General features: G+C 41.7%; 2 protein-coding genes across 12 annotated transcripts in view; one reads left to right on the top strand and one right to left on the bottom strand.

The window, feature by feature from the left end:
* Positions 1 to 3,212, bottom strand: part of LOC143267224 (disks large homolog 5-like) — a 35,799-nt gene extending 32,587 nt beyond the window's left edge. The window contains exon 1 of one of the 2 annotated variants that reach the window (XM_076544240.1): positions 2,662 to 3,212. The gene's annotated coding sequence lies outside the window, so the exon portion shown is untranslated. The remainder of the gene's footprint in view (positions 1 to 2,661) is intronic. The other variant, XM_076544241.1, reaches the window with a different exon arrangement.
* Positions 1 to 14,688, top strand: part of LOC143267226 (uncharacterized) — a 121,155-nt gene that overhangs the window by 75,305 nt on the left and 31,162 nt on the right. For 3 of the 10 annotated variants that reach the window (XM_076544254.1, XM_076544253.1, XM_076544252.1), the window contains exons 1-2: positions 3,195 to 3,407; positions 4,740 to 4,900. The exons of 3 other annotated variants lie outside the window; for them this stretch is intronic. The gene's annotated coding sequence lies outside the window, so the exon portion shown is untranslated. Of the gene's footprint in view, positions 1 to 3,106; positions 3,408 to 4,739; positions 4,901 to 14,688 lie in introns of those variants that run through there. 4 more of the 10 variants (XR_013042168.1, XR_013042166.1, XR_013042169.1 and 1 more) reach the window with 3 other exon arrangements.

Raw genomic sequence — 14,688 nt, 5'->3', positions numbered from 1 at the left:
TTTGCAAAGTTGTATTAAGTCTCTATATAAAAATGAGGTGGTCAATGAAAAACTCATCATGAACATTCTGTGTATCTCCACTATGTTGTTATGTATGACTTTAATATGCTATTCCTTTTGTTAAATGATGTCCCTAGACTGTAGGAAAAGGGCCTGTTCTCATAGAGTACAGAATATACATTACTCATTTAAACATCTGATACTTATGGGCAGAAAAGAATTCAAGGTCCAGCTATTCTGTGACACTTATCTCTTAGGAACACAAACAATGACTGCTGCCAAAGTTCAGTGTTGACTGTTCAGCACAACTGAGTTTCTGTGATGTCAGATTGGCAGGTCACACGGCAGACCCCACCAGGACTCTGCCCTAACTGCCTTCCTCATCCAGGTCAGAAAAACTCCTACGTGAGCTGGAACAGTCCACAGCTCAGGATGAGAGCCTCCTGCCCACAGAGCTGCTGCTACAGCAGGAGCATTAAGTGTCATCAGCAAGTGAGCCACCATGACATCCCTTCTCCAGCAACATGGCATTTGTGGGGTGGAGTTCTTCCTTGATTCTAGTTTCCTATGTGTGAATAGGCCCTGAATTTATCTAACCAGTGACCCAGCAAAGCTGTTTTAGATCTGATTGCCTTTTCTTCTCTCACAGCATCCTTTACAAGAACTGAGGAGGTTGAAGGAAGCCATACTCAACCAGAAAGCCCGACATTCTCCACTCTACAGTCAAGGCCTCCTCAGAACAAGACATGTACTTCTAGCTGTAGAATCACAAAGAGGAAAATATCAACCACCTTGCAAGTGGTCCATCCATAATCTAATTCATGTGTCTCTCTAGTTATGGAGTAAGGAAACCATCAGGAAGACACTTGAGATAAAAAAAAACCCACCAAGAATTATGCAGAAAAAGCTGACATTTACCAGCAAGTATTCCCAGTGAGGGCCACAACAACGTAGAGAGAGAATATGTTTCAATTCACAGTTGCTCTGAAAGTCTATTGTTATGAACTTTTGTTAGCCGACTGTGTCCCCAGCTCTTCATATGTGGATGGAGATTTGTCAGTGGAAACTGTGTTGATCTCCTGCTGTTACCCAGACAGACCACACAAAGGAAGTATCATATTCTCACTCCTGTCCAGTGCTGGAGCTATTCAATTTCATGCGCATATGATGGTGAAGAGAATTGTTCTGAGAGATGTTTTAGGAAGGATGTCACCATGAGCTTTTATGTCTTTTGGTAAGAGATGCTCCCTGTGTCATTTTTGCTCTTGAATGGGCACACAGACACATGTTGGCAGACAGAATCATATAGTGGCCAACATGGCATAAGATCAACTTTGGCAAGGGCTTAACTTAAAAGCCCCAGAATGGCATGACTGCATTGTCTTGAAGAGACCATGATGCCAGTTATGGTTTTCTTCTAACTTGTGTCCAAATCCAACCACAGGGTATAGGATAGTGCCACTAAATCTGCAAGAAGAGAATGCCTCTTAGTGTAAATAGTTTTGTTTTGCTGTTGTGTTTGTTTCAATTCAAGTTTTGATATTCTTTGTTTTGTTTGGTGTTTGATACTTTTTGGTTCTTTTGTTCTTTCTTTGATTTTATATTTGGCTAAGGGTATATACTGGATATGCTAAATGCCCCTTTAAAGCCCCTATTGAGTCGAATTTCTGTAATTTCATAAATAAAAAAGCAATTTCCAACTCTTCATTCTTAAAGTAGCTTTAGTAGTCAGATGTGTATTACACTCCTGTAACCTTAGAACTCAACAGACAGAGATGGATCTCTGCAAGTTCCAAGAGGCTTAGGCAGGGTTGCAAACAGGGATGGTGTCTTGGGTGTGAATCACATGGCCTACAACATGAACATCCACTTCATGATGGAAAAAGATCCATATTCAACATATGACTCCACATGATTAGCTATTCCAAAAAATACAGAGACTAGATACACACATGTTCATGTTCATGACATGATAATTCATATCATAATTTTTTGAAATATACCTGTGTTTTCTAATGCATCTCAAGAAATGAGAACATTTCTTATAGGAGTATAAAAAATGAGGAAACTCATAGTTATCTGCCTCTTAGAGGCAGTGTATTAGGAGAGAGACTGTCCCCTTCCTGGCAGATCTGAGTGCCCTGAGCTGTCAGTGAGGAAGGGGTGTTGAATCTGATGACTAATTTTGTCCTGCATGACTTTTTCATCAATGTGAGGATCTGAAGCATCCAGAAAGTACTTGGGCACCCCACACACTGCCTGTGTGGCTGTGGATAGTACCAGTTTTCCTCTGGCTCTGACAAAAGAGGACTGAAGACTCCGAAGCCAAGTCACATCATGGGCAACAGTGAATAATCCCAATGAGACTGTCTTGTGGGTCACCTTGTGCAGGGAGGCAGAGAAAACCAGGTGACCTCTGAGACACCCACTACCTATAGAGAGTTGGTAGAACTGATAGCCACTGTAGCTGAAGTTTTCCTGTGTCCCGTCCTGCTGGCAGTCAGGACAAATCTCTCCCACTCATGTCCTCCAAGTAAACATACAAAGACTTATATTACTTATAAACTGTATGGTTGTGGCAGGCTTTCTGCTATCTGTTCTTATATCTTATATTAACCCATTTCTATAAATCTATACCTTGCCACGTGGCTCTTGACTTACCGGTATCTTAACATCTTCTCATCCTGGTATCTGGCAGCGTCTGTCTGCCGCAGCCTTCAACTTCCCAGAATTCTCCTCTCTGCTTGTCTTGCCTATCATACTTCCTGCCTGGTTACTGGCCAATCAGCATTTTATTTATCAATCAATCATATCAATATATTCACAGCACGGAGAACATCCCACAGCAAGCCACAGAGGGCCACTTGTCTGGGCTTTTAGATCCTGCTAGGGCAGTCTCTCATCTGACAGTCACTTTCTAAACATCCTTCTTATTGATTAGAGATCTTAAGGAAGGGAAGAGCCATTCCCTGGACTGTTTTTGAAAAGTTAGTCTTCAACTCCCTACAGATAAGTAATGAAAAGGTTCTAATGAGGCAGAGAGAGCTCTCTGGCTTTGTAAGGAAGAGGTACTAAATGACATCCCCTGTGTCTCTGAGAATAATCCTAGAAAGGACAACTACTGGCTAATTGGGGAAGAGCTCAGTAGCACATAGGTTAGGACTGTTGGCAGTGACCCTAACGGTAACTTCCCTGAACATTCTATTGTACCCTGGAGAGCCCCGAGCAGCCTCTTGATGTCACCACTGTTGAGGCAACACCAACTGCCACTTAGGGCATTTGTACAGTGCCTCTGGGATTCACAAAGACATTTTGGTGAGACTGAGAAAGCTACTTGGGAAAGAGAATGGAAAGAGACATCCTGGAGAAGAGAGAGAAGCAGAAGGAAGCTGGTTATCTGTCTCAGGGTAAACATCAAGAACTAAATATTCCAGGGGAAGGTGCAGTCAATTTTGTGCAGGGGATGGGGAGCTCCCTGGAGGAGGTAGGCCTTGAGCTGGGCCTTTCAAGAATGGGACTCAGCAGCTGGGAGACTCTGGGAAACAATGGGCCTATCCTGCTTCTCTGGGTTCCTAAATAGCAGACACAGAGAGGGATTTCTGAGGTTTGTTTGGCAGAGATCCAGGAATTATCAAGTCTGCAGTTACTGTGCTGGGGGAGCTCCTTAATTTCATTCAGAGTGGAAACAGGGCATCAAGAGGCACAGGATGATAGATGAGGGATCCCTGTCAGGATAAGGTGCTGCTGAAATTCAGCATCAGTGGATTCCTTTATGTTCCATGTATATCTGATGCTATTGACAGGTAGATTAACTCCCCTGGCATTCACCAAGCTCCCAGCCATTCAATTGCTCTTGGTCCTAGACACAGGTGGTCAAGGCTTGGTGGTGCTAAGCACTATGAACTCCAGGACTTAACTTACATCATATCAGATATGAGCTGGTGTTGTCCTCCAAACCAGAATTGCTGGACTAGCTTATGACTTCCAGAGCCCATGGGATTGCAGTGGGTATGGAGGCACATATCTAGACATTGTGGTGGGGGACAGGGATATGACTTATGTGCCCCAGCTTGAGGATAGATGCCCTGTTCTTCCAGGACTCCACAGATTCCAAACATTCCCTCTTTCTCAGGCCTCTACTTGGGACTTAGTGTAAGTATTGCAGCTTTAAGGGGAATGGCTTCCCCAACAGAAGTGTTACAGCTCAACCCCAGCAGGAAAGGTTTCCCCAGTGTAAACGTAACAGCTCTGTTCTGGTAGGGGGAGGTTTCCCAATGCAAGTGTTACAGCTCTACTCTGAAATGTATCCTGGCAATCAGGAGACAAGAAATACCACAAAGTTACACCACACAACATGCCTCACACAATATATTTTTTGGGAGAGAAAACCCCAAGAGGGTGACTCCTCTGCTTGTGTGAGAAGCCACAAGTATTTGAGGAGAAGGCAGGCTATATATGGAGTTACTTGAGAGTGGGGAACTTTCCCGTTTGGCCTGGGGTTGGTGGGACTTTTGTGGACTGATCTTGGGGCAAGTTCAGAGATTGGTAGGATTCTTTTTCCTGTCCCTGGTCATGGCCTTGGGAACAAGTCCAGGTCAGAAGGCTCTTTCCTTGCCCTGGTCTTAAGGGTTTCGTGGTTAAGTTCTTTCCATGGCCCTTTTACCCTACACTTAGCCTTATCTCTCCTGGCCCTGTGCCATCCAACTATACAATTACACTTGTGTTTTATCTACCTCCAGGGACTACTGGAAAGGCATCGTCCCAACTCTCCCCTCACTTAGCAGGATCTGGGGATGAACAAGGTGGAAAAACTAACCATTCAGCTACGGAAGAAGCCCTGTTAGAGGAATGAACTACTTGGAATCCTGGACCATAATACAAACAATGATTTGAAAAGCAGGTAGTTGTTATGCCTAATTCTCTGCTGACTGTCTTGAAACCACTGTGTTAAGTCCAAGATTTCTCAGAGAAAGGATGAACTCCATGGTGTCCTCATGCCCAAATTAATTTTCCAAAGTATATCTGAGAGGCAGAACTTGATGCCTGGATAGGGGTGAGATGGGGACACAGGCTGTTCTGCTTCATTCAAATGAAAAGCAGAGCCTGTGGCCTGAATCACAGTATAGAAGCAGTAGTATGTGGTTGCTCATTATGTATTTCAAGATGTCTTGACAGGTGTTGGCGTGTGGGAAGTACAGGGAACTGTTAATTTGTGGTGAATCTTTAAACTTAACTAGCAGGTGATTGTGTGCTGATTACTCTTGGTAGAGTGTCTCATAGTAGGGATAGTGGTTGTTAGGATAATAAAGGGGGAATTATAGGAGTGATTGAAAATGATAGAAGACACATCAGAGGGTATCATGGTCAAAGTCATACTCAGAATGCAATGACAGCCAACAGGATTTAGATTATGTGTTCTTAGACATAAGGGTAATAAGCACACAGCAGTTCTGTCCAGGTAAGTGTGCCTCACAGCTGATGAGTCAGTGAAGAATAGGTTGCCTGAGACGTCCGTGAAGACTGACAGGCCTGCAACAAGACAGTTTTTAGTAAGAATTTGTAATTTAGTTCTCAGGCTTGGGCAGTGGGTGAAGGGAGTAAGGAGCTTGTGTCGAGGCTTATTGCTTATGTGCAAGAATTTTGGTATTCTGCTGATAATTCTAACTTTACACCATGGGGATCCAATAAGATACAGAGTGTTATTCCATTTTTTTATCTGTTGAGGTTTGCCTTGTTACTGAGTATGTATTCAGTTTTAGAGAAGATTCCATGAGGTGCTGAGAAGGTTTATTCTTTAGTGTATGGGTGACATGTTCTATAGATGTCTGTTAAGTCCATTTGAGTCATAACAAGTGTTAGTTCCCTTCTTCTCTGTGTAGTTTCTGTCTGGCAGACCTGTCTATTGGTGATAATGGGGTGTTAAAGTCTTCCACTATAAGTGTGTGGGGTTTGATATGTGATAGAAGCTTTAGCAATGTTTCTTTAACAAATATTGTTGCCCTTGTATTTGGGGCATAAATGTTCAGAATTGAGACTTCATCTTGATGGATTTTTCCTGTGATGAATATGAAATGTCCTTCTCTATCTGTTTTGATTAATTTTAGTTTAAAATCTATTTTGTTAGAGATTAGAATAGCAAAACCACCTTGTTTCTAAGGTCCGTATGATTGGAAAATTTTTTCCCAACCCTTTAGTCTGAGGTAATATCTGTCTTTGAAGTTTAGGTGTGCTTCTTGTATGTAGCAGAAGGAGGGATCCTGTTTTTACATCTATTCTGTTAGCCTGTGTCTTTTTATACGTGAATGATATGAAGAGATATTAATGACCAGTGATTGTTTTTCCTGACATCTTTGGTTTTGGTGGTGGTGGTGTGTATGTGTTTCCCTTCTTTGAGTTTTGCAGGTATGAGATTATCTACTGCCTGTGTTTCCGTGGGTGCAGCCTACTTCCTTGAGTTGGAGTTTTCCTTCTAGTACTTTCCGTAGGGCTTAATTTGTGGAAAGGTATTATTTAAATCTGATTCTTTCATGGAATATATTGTTTTCTCTATCTATAGTGACTGAAATTTTTTCTTGGTATAGTAGTCTGGGCTAGTATCCATGGTCTCTTAGTGTCTGCAAAATGTCTGTCCAGGACCTTCTGGCTTTCAGGGTCTCCATTGAGATAGTGGATGTAATTCTGATAGGTCTGCCTTTAGGTGTTACTTGGTCCTTTTCCTTTGAAGCTCTTAATAGTCTTTCTTTATTCTGTATATTTGGTGTTTTGATTATTAGTTGTGAGGGGACCTTTTTTGGTTCAGTCTATTTGGCGTTCTGTAAGCTTCTTGTATCTTCATAGGCATGTCCTTCTTTATGGAGGGAATATTTTCTATAATTTTGTTGAATATATTTTCTGTTCCTTTGAACTGAAATTCTTCTCCTTTTATCCCTAATATTCTTAGGTTTGGTCTTCTCATGGTATCCCAGATTCTGTGGATGTTTTATGTTAAGAATTTATTGGAATTGACATTTTCTTGACCAATGAATCTATGTCCTCTATCATATCTACAATGCCTGAGATTCTTTATTACATCTCTTGTATTGTTTGTTATGCTTGCAGCTGTATTTCCTGTTCATTTACCCAGATTTTCAATTTCCAGAATTTCCTTGCTTTGTGTTCACTTTGTTGCCTGTATTTCAATTTTCAAGTCTTGAACCACTTCCTTCACTTATTTGATTGTTTTTTAAAGGAATTTATTCATTTATTTTCCATTTTTTTTGTTTCTTTTTCTCCATTTATTTAAGAGAACTTTTCATTTCCTCTTTAAGGGCACAGATGCTGGGAGAATGTCAAAACAACAAGCTGAGGTTATTCAGGAAGAGGCAAGCCTTATATACCCTCCACCCTTCCCTGGGGAGGGGCCCTGAAGAATATGCACCTGCTGGTGTGACATAGTTGCCTCTCATTGGTCCAGGTCATCTCCAGGTCATGTTTCAACTGCTGTTGCGAAGGCCCTTAGGCACACTCAGATTGGCTCTCATTATCTTTTTTTTACTGGTTTGGGCCAGCTGGCACTCAAGCCTGTTAGGGATGAGTCATCCCACCCTGCTCTTCTTCCAGTTGATGAGGGTGGTGCTTGTGCTCTAGGGGTTGCTGACTTTGAGGGGGATGATTGGCCAGGGATAGGATGATGGACTCAGTAGGCTTGGGTGTGAGTGGGTCTTGGAGGTTACAGGGTCCAATGCGTGGCATCTGTGGTGGCAAGGCTTGGCTGCAGGACTCTTCCTTGCTGGCCCACTGCTGGGGTAAGATGGGAATGGGGCATGGGATGTGTCCCAGGGCCTAAGGCCTAGGGACTGGGGCAGTTCACCTGGGAGACCAGTCACTCACCTCTTCCTCCAAAAGGTGCAGGTGCTGCTGGTGCTGCTAGGGGCTGCTGATTTTGCAGGGGATGGTTGGCCAGGGAGAGGATTGAACTCACAGGAATTGCACCAGGATAAACACCTCTCTCCTTAGGCCAGTGGTTCTCAGTCTTTTTAACACTGTAGCCTTTACACAGTTCCTCATGTCATGGTGACCCCTGCCCAACTATAAAATTATTTCATTGCTACCTCATAACTGTAATTTTGATGCTGTTATGAATTGTAATGAAAATATCTGATATACAGGATGCCTGACACTTGACCCATGTGAAAGTGTCCTTGCACCCCCCAAAGGGGTCATGGCCCACAAATTGAGAACCTCTCCCTTAAGTCATGCTTTCTGGATTTGCATAACAGTTTTATAAAATAGGATAAAATATTGTAGACAGAAGTCAAATCAGGTAATTTACTACAGTAAACCAGCATATCATTTTACCTCTTAAGTCTTTATAGAGAAGCTTAAATAATAGTTAACATCAAGTTTATACACAGTAGTAGCATCTGCTATCAGAAAGCTAATGTACACTTAGCTACCTGGTGTAATTCATATAAAAGTGATGTAGAGTTAAGTATTTGTTATGAGTACAGATCAAAGTCATCTTTTAACTTTAATTGAAAATGCCAGTTCAGTGAGATCAGAGTCAATCAGTTACCTAAGCAAAATACATCCAGGGAAAGAACAGCCTCAGATGGCAAACATAGCTTACAGCTTTCTATAAACAAGCCCAGTTCCCTATAGTATTCATTCCCAAACTATTATCAAATATTCATTCTTGAGTAGTCATGAAACTATGAATAACAGTTTCAAATATTAGAGGAAGCACTTGCTCACCTTAGTGAAGAGACTTTCATGGCTTAGGGGCAATAATGTGACAAGAGGCAGAATAATGGATTCAAGTTATATTGTGTGGCAAATGGCACTATAAATATTTATTTAAGATCTTCCTTACTCATCTAGACAAAGGCTGAATGTCAGTACCACCCTTTCAGTTCACAAAGCATTTGGACTACCAACTTCCTAACATTCCCCTGTAAGTCCTGTTTGAAGCAGTGTGGCCTCCTTTTGGATGCTGATTCTGATTTTAGTCAAGGATGAATCAATCCATTGGTGTATATACTAATTTCCACATATACAATTTTACATCACGTTACTGACACAATACTAATTTCATTAGATAGACAACACAGATTGTTTATACTTTGCCTTGTCTTGGTTACTATATGCATATGCTGTGCCTAAAACTAAGAATATCAATATTATGATACTATTATCACTTTTATCCCTGAACACCAAAAATTCAACATTCAAAGCCCTGGCTTTGAACCCCAAGTGTCAATGTGAACACAAAGTGATTTTATCTTCTTTATATATAGAAAAATCTCAAATGTAATAGCATTGTAAGACTTTAAAATGTTCATGTCCAAATGTCAGATGTCAATTATGTTCATTTTAAGTTTAAATATTTGAGTAATTTTATTGTTCGTCTTGTCAATTTTGAGTAAGTTCACCAACTGCAATTACCGGGACTTCTCATAAAACAGCACAGCATCCAGCCTAAATGTACCCATATTATATGGACTTGAGTTATACCAGCAGTAGGATCCCTATCCCCATTCAGCTGCCAGTGCTCAGGATATACAATGAACATGTTAGACTTCATAGATAGAGCATGCAGTCACAAAACCTAAACCATGAGGAACTACATACCAAATAGTCAGAGCTCCTCCACACCTCAGAAAACTGTCAAGGACAAAGGAGACAGAAAGGAAATGTGTGGGTTCTGAGTATTATGACAACAAAAACAGTAACTTCAAGAACAAGAAAGTGACTTGGGATTTAGAGTTTGATGACAATAAAGACAGTTATGTGTGGTGATATATTATGTATCCTAATAAAATTTGCCTGAAGTTCAGAGAACAGAACAAGACACTAAATTAAAAAGCAAGGCCAGGCAATGGTGACACATACCTTTAATCCTAGCACTCGGGAGGCAGAGATCCTTTGGGATCTCTGTGAGTTCAAAATCACCCTGGATTACATGAGATTGATTCAGTCTATGAGAGAAACAGCCAGACAGTACTAGCACACACCTTTAATGCCAGTACTTGGGAATCACACACCTTTAATCCCAGCGCTAGGAAGGAAGCAATATTGCTGGGCAGAGAAAGGTATATAAGGCATGAGGAGACAGGAACTAGCTTTTTTCAGCTAGAGGCTTTTCAGATGGAGAGCCTTTCAAGCTGAGGACTCAAAGGCTTTCAGTCAGAGGATTCTTGGAGATAGGATCTCTCCTGCCATTTGGCCTGAGTATTCAGTAGCAGATTTGTGCAAAGATATTAGGTGACTATAAGACTCAGCAAATTGGTTGCTACTGATGGGAGAAAGAACATTGCCATTAGATGGGGCACCTGAAGGGCTTCTGAGGGACCAGAAAGTTCTCTGTTAAATCTGCCTGTTGACCCGGGCAGTGATGGTGCACGCCTTTAATCCCAGCACTCGGGAGGCAGAGGCTTGCAGATCTCTGTGCGTTCGAGGCCAGCCTGGTCTCCAAAGCGAGTTCCAGGAAAGGCGCAAAGCTACACAGAGAAACCCTGTCTCAAAAAAACAAAAATAAAAACAAACAAACAAACAAACAAATAAATAAATCTGCCTGTTGATTGTGAGACATCCATTTATCATGAGTCACTTAATACTGCATTTGTTTTGGGTGTTTTACGAGTTTGCTTTTAAAATACAGCAAGGCCTGGGGTTGGGGTATACGGCTTAATTGAGAAAGAAACTGTACAAGTCTGATGAGTTCAACACCAGCATTCACTTAAAAAGTCAGAACAGTGGCACACACCTGTGATTACATACCTCTCAGAGGTATGTAGGGCAGAGATTGGAAATTGCCTGGAAGCTGGAAGGCCAGCTGGACTAGAGGACACAGTACATCCCAGAAACAAGAGAGACCTGCCTCAACACAGTATAAGGGGAGATCCAAATCCTGAACGATGTCCTCTGACATGCACAGTGTCCTAGTCAGGGTTCTGTTGTTACAATGAAGAACCATGATTAAAGCAAATTCAGGAAGAAAGAGTTTATCTGACTTACACTTCCACATCACTATTCCTCACTGAAGGAAGTCAGGACCAGAACTCAAACAGGACAGGATCCTGGAGGCTGGAGCTGATGCAGAGCCCATGGATGGTGCTGCTTACTGGCTCACTCAACCCAGCTTGTTTACCCTACTTTCTTTTCTTTTTTTTAACTGAGGATCGAACCCAGCACCTTGTGCTTGTAAGCAAGCGCTCTACCACTGAGCTAAATACCCAACCTCACTCTACTTTCTTAAACAGCCCAGGACCAACAGACCAGGGGTGACCCCACTCACAATAGGCTGGGTCCTCCCATGTTAATCAATACTTAGGAAAATGCTCTAAGGCATTCCTACATCCTGATCATATGGAAAAATTTTGGAAATATGGCTTCCTCCTCTTTGAACCCTAGCTTTTATCAGGTTGTCATAAAATTGGACCTCACAATATATAAGCTGTGGGATGTGAGTGCCAACCTTCACACACACACACACACACACACAAAGACATACAGTGTTCTAATTTGCTTTTCTAAATCTTGAAATGGAAAATGTAAATAATAGATCGCCCACGTCCGTCGAACTTAATAATCTGACATAACTGTTCTATTGTGGGCCAAAGGATACTAATTTAAAGTGGAAAAAGAAGGAAATCTGGAGATAATTTTAAAGAGGGAAAACTAGGGAAGTATACCATATTAGAGAAACGTGTCATATCTGACTAACAAAATACCGTAATAGTGTTACATAAGCAGTGGGTATGGTTGTCAGAGTAGATATTGCAACAGATTGCAGTGTCCAGAAACTTTGTACAGTGGAGAAAAAAAAGGATACAAGCTGGCAGGAGAAGGATGGACTGTCAGAGAATGTCCTGAAAATATGGCAAGTTCTAGATAGATTTCTATTGTTATAATAAAAGTAAAAAAAAATCCCATTTAAAAAAGTGATGAGTTTATTCACCTCACAGGTTACAGTCTATCATCAAGGGAAACTAAGGCAAGATCTCAAGACAGGGGCTTGAAACCAGAGGAGCACTGCTCACTAGTCATCTCAGCTACCTTTTCTCCATGGCCCAGGCTCACTTGCCTAAGGATGACACTACCTACAGAGGTCTGAGCTCTCATCCATCAATTAGCAATCAAGAACATGCCCAAGAAGCATGCCTGCAAGCCAGTCTTTTGGTGTCAATTCCTCAACTATGTCTCAAGTAGACAGCTGAGAACAGCCATAACAGCAAGGCAGAAAGCAGAAAATATCAACTTCTGCTTACTGCAAAGAAAGTTGACCCTCCATGAATAGGATTCTATGTCCAAAGTGAAATTTCAATTGTAGGAAGAGTAATTTAATACAATTTATGGAGGAAAAACAAAGCAATGTTTAAAATAATGAGCGAAAATAAGCCCAAGCCACAAAGGAAAAGTTGGTAAATTTGACAATTGAAGCCCCTTCTGGAGGCTGCAGGGTGGACATGGGAAGGGGCTGTTGGCTGACAGCACCTTTGAGCATCCTTCCAGTGTTTTGGTGGAGGAGTTCCCATCAGAACCCCTACTCCTTACTACAGAGACCAGGACCCAAATACAAGCTTGAGTGAGCAACTGCATGACAATAATGAGGCCAATAAAAGTCATCATAACCATAGGATCTACAGCTGACTCAGATGTACCTTTTGATTATTATCACTCCTTCCTTTCACTCTCTAAGGGAGCCATTTGTTCATGAATATTAGTGAAGAGGGGAATACTACTGTGATGACTATTCTTAGTTCTCAGCATGAATACATCCGGTGTTAACTAATACCAAAATATATAGGGCACACCTATGGGATATTTCTGCTTAATTTGAAGTAGGAAGATCTACTTTCAGGCTGAATCTTTGAGGTATGAAGTCATACTTTTAATTCAGATCTTAAACCCAGATGTAGTCTGGACCACTCCTGCTACAAGCCTGCTGGAAGATATGGAGGAAGTACACTTTTACTCTTTCTCTGCTTGATCTCTCCTTGTTGGCACATCTTGTTAGCATTAGAGCTCTAATTCTATAAGATTCCAGCATATATTGCATACCAGAAGAGACATCCAGTCTGTGGACGAAGTATCTACTGAATTATTGGACTTTCCATCATAGCCAGCCATCATTGTATTGGCTGAACCACAGCCTGAAAGTCATTCTAAAAGAATCTGCTTTCTAGATATAGAGATATTGAGTTTATAACTTCTGTTACTCTAGAGAGCCCTGACTAATACACCAGACATGTAGAGAAGACATTCTAGAGTAGTTTATGTCTCAGCTATGTCACAAATTCCCAGTGGCCACCTTCCCTTAACCATTCTTCGGGTGATGCTTTGGTGTCAGCCTTCTTGGATACATCTCAGTAATGACAGTAAAATAGCAAATGTCCCAAATCTCTCAAATGTAATGCAGAGTAATATAATTAAATGAGTGTATCAGATGGAAAGGTTCTAGGGTAAGTGAGAAATAGAAAGCTTTAAGAATAGAAAGGCTTAGCTATTGTGGTCCATGACAATGCCACACCCCCACCCGATGAAGATCAGAGGACAATTTCTCAGAGGTTTGTTCTCTCCTTCAATCATGTGAGTCCTAGGGAAGAAACTCAGGCCTGCAGGCCTAGCAGCAGTTACCTTTGCCCACTGAACCATCTCTCCTGCTGATCACATCATCCATGGAATTGATGGGGTTTGTATCTATATTGATGTTGTGTGTGTATATATACCTTTTATTCATAAAGAGTAGATTATTTTTATGTTTGATTGACAGTGCCAGTCTGGGACCCCACAGGATTACTTCCTGTACACATTAACTCTCTGATTCACTGTCAGTCTCAGAAGGCAGATCTGGTCCAGGGGAGCTTCCCAAAAATAAAGCACTATCTGGAAGAAACCCTTCCTCAGTACACAATGAGATCAGCTGTGGTTAAAGAGCACCATCAACCATCCCTCTCCTTTCCTAGCCTTGTAGAGACATGCTCCTCATGACTGGCATGTCACTCTGGCTGGTCTGAAGCTTACTCCCAACACTTAACTGGTGCATCAAGAAGCACCCTTAACCACACCTCAACTGCCAGGAGTGTCATCTTAATTCTGCATTTCATCAGATGGCCCTAATCTGCATTGTCATCCAGGATGAGGTATGAGAGACCTGCTCTAAGCCTGACAATAAGTGATGCTGGAGCAGGATCTTGAACCCACCAGCGCCTTGCATGAATGCCTGGCATCCTAAGACAATTACAATGCTTACAAAATATGCTTGTCCCTACTGGTCTCCTGAAATTTCTCTCCTTGCTTGCAGGTGATTCAGTCAAACTAATACAGCATACATAACTAAAAGGAGGAAAGTCAAGTCCAGGATCTGGAGAGAAGGCTCCTCCTCCATTTTGAGTAGTTTCTCTCCCAAAGAACAAACAGAACAGCTAAAAAGCCTCTTTAACTCCAGGTTCATTTGGAATCTGATGCCTTCTTCTGGCCACTTGTGGAATTACATGCACATGGTGTATAGCCCTGCAGCAGGAAAAACACCCATAGATATAAATAAAAGAAATAAATTTTCATAAGGTTCTCTGACATTTTAGCTGAAATTTGGCAGTCCAAGAAGTGCACCAACGGCTCCAAAGTATCCCTCATGTTCTAGAAACAGTGCATCCAGGAGGAATTGATCCAGAGACTGTATTCATTATTTGTCACTGGGAACCAAAG

This window comes from Peromyscus maniculatus, chromosome 9 (assembly GCF_049852395.1).
Source record: "Peromyscus maniculatus bairdii isolate BWxNUB_F1_BW_parent chromosome 9, HU_Pman_BW_mat_3.1, whole genome shotgun sequence".
Lineage (NCBI taxonomy): Eukaryota > Metazoa > Chordata > Mammalia > Rodentia > Cricetidae > Peromyscus > Peromyscus maniculatus.
Note: the sequence above shows the minus strand (reverse complement) of the source record. Positions and strands in the feature narration are given on the sequence as shown.